A 2,484-nucleotide genomic window follows, 5' to 3' on the forward strand; every position below is an offset into this window, starting at 1 on the left:
ACAACTGTCAAGGCACATATGAGAAAGCAATCAATGAACAACTAAAGTGCCGCAAAAAAAAAAAAAAAAAAGAATTGATGCTTCTCAACTCTCTCCCTTCCTATCTGTCTGTCCCTATCCATCCCTCTCTTTGACTCTCCCTCTGTCTCTGTCCAAAAAAAAAAAATATATATATATATATATATATATGCAAGAGCCAACATTTTTTAAAATGTTATTTTTTTTTGTATTTTTTTTTTTTTCTGAAGCTGGAAATGGGGAGAGACAGTCAGACAGACTCCCGCATGCGCCTGACCGGGATCCACCCGGCATGCCCACCAGGGGCGACGCTCTGCCCCTCCGGGGCGTCGCTCTGCCGCGACCAGAGCCACTCTAGTGCCTGGGGCAGAGGCCATGGAGCCATCCCCAGCGCCTGGGCCATCTTTGCTCCAATGGAGCCTTGGCTGCGGGAGGGGAAGAGAGAGACAGAGAGGAAGGAGGGGGTGGGGGTGGAGAAGCAAATGGGTGCTTCTCCTGTGTGCCCTGGCCGGGAATCGAACCCGGGTCCCCGCATGCCAGGCTGACGCTCTACCGCTGAGCCAACCGGCCAGGGCCTAAAATGTTATTTTATTTTATGAGGGGAAGGGTTGAACCATTACTGTAAAACTATGTGGAGCTTGGTTGGTGCTGATCAAAGCTTAGCACAGGACAAAAATGAAAGGCAAGGGAACCTTTCTAATCCATAAATACAATTCCTTCAGGAAGAATAGCATAAATTCAGGTAAAGAAGGGCCATGGATTTGAAGAAAGATTCCATTCTGTACTGGGGGTTGTGAGAATGAGAATCAGGAGATCAGTGGTGATTCAGGGAAGGGGACTTTGCAGCTGAACTTGAAGGACACACGTTTGGGAACATTCTCACACACCTGTGACTCCGCCAGCTCGGTCAAGACAGCACCACATTCTGTGACACTTCAATAGGGTAAGTGGGACAAGGAAGGTAGATCAGATATTATACCACTCACTGCATTTGATAAATTAAGAAACGGGCTCAAAGATGCTAACAGCTTATCCAAGTTGAAACTGCTACAAGTTACTCAAAGCAAGGACTCAACCCCGATTTTCTGTCTCCAAAGTCCAAGTTTCTTTCTTTTTCTTTAAGTGTTTCCATATTCCCTGTCAAATCAGAAATATAAGACAACTTTGGTCTCATATGATTTAATAAGGCTCTAATGATTCGGTTATTTTATAACTGTTTACACCAACCCAGCTTTGCTCTCACCTTAATTCCATTGTACTGTTATGTCAAGTTGACTACATTTCTGTATGTTATGGGCCCAATAATACAATTACATACCTATTGTTTTTATTCAATTACTTTTTAAATCAATCAGGAGAAAAATATGCAGTGGTACTCTTGTAATTATTCTCTTTGCGGCTGCTCTTTGTTTTTTGTGTGGATGCAAATTACAGCCTGGTAGCACGTGCTTTCAACCTGAAGAAGCTCCTCTGGCTTTTCCTGTAAAGCAGGTCTGCTAGCAACACATTCTCTTGGTTTTTACTTACCTTCTTATTTCACCTTCATTTTTGTAAGACAGTTTTACTGGATATAAGACTTTTGGTTACAGTTTTTCTTTTAACAGGTTAAACATGCCATCTCCCTGCCTTCTGGCTTCCACATCTTTAACGAGAAGTCAACTCTTTTATTTTATTTATTTATTCATTTTTGCATTTTTAAAAACTTATTTAAAAAAACAGAACGCTTCACAAATTTGCATGTCATCCTTGTGCAGGGGCCATGCTAATCTTCTCTGCATCGTTCCAATTTTAGTATTTGTGCTGCCAAAGCGAGCACTTCATTATTTTTTTTTTAAGAGAAAGGAACAAGAAAGGAGAGAGAGAGAGGAGGAGGAGAGAGATGGGAAGCATCAACTCAAAGTTGCTTGACGTTAGTTGTTCATTGGTTGCTTCTCATATGTGCCTTGACCAGGGGGCTCACGCTGAGCCAGTGACCCCTTGCTCAAGCCAGAGACCTGGGATCATGGGATCCCACACTCAAGTCAGTAACCCCATGCTCAAGCTGACAACCCACACTCAAGCCGGTGAGCTCATGCTCTAGCTAGAGAGCTCGGGGTTTTGAACCAGGGCCCTCAGCATCCCAGGTCGATGCTCTCTCCACTGCGCCACCACTGGTCAGGCTGAGAGAAGTCAGCTCTTAGTCCTACTGAGATTCCCTTGTATGCCCTTTAAGTGTCTTGTACTGGCTCTTGCTGCTTGCAAGATGTTCTCTATCCTTGTCTTTCATCATTTGGTCTGGTGATCTCTGTACATTAATCCTATTTGGAATCTGTTGAACATCTTGGACATAGAGATTAATGGTTTTATTTTCATCAAATCTGGGTGTTGCTATTATTCCTTTGAATATTTTTTCTGCTCTTTTCCATCTCTCCTCTCCTTCTGGGACTCCTATTACATATATGTTGATGCACTTAATAATATCCTCAT

General features: G+C 43.0%; 1 non-coding gene across 1 annotated transcript; it reads right to left on the reverse strand.

Annotated features, from left to right (window-relative positions):
• Positions 1 to 1,727: 1,727 nt before the first annotated feature.
• Positions 1,728 to 1,834, reverse strand: LOC136385099 (U6 spliceosomal RNA). The gene has a single exon (XR_010747712.1). It is a non-coding gene; the product is annotated as a U6 spliceosomal RNA (small nuclear RNA).
• Positions 1,835 to 2,484: the final 650 nt, after the last annotated feature.

Source organism: Saccopteryx leptura, chromosome 13 (genome assembly GCF_036850995.1).
Source record: "Saccopteryx leptura isolate mSacLep1 chromosome 13, mSacLep1_pri_phased_curated, whole genome shotgun sequence".
Lineage (NCBI taxonomy): Eukaryota > Metazoa > Chordata > Mammalia > Chiroptera > Emballonuridae > Saccopteryx > Saccopteryx leptura.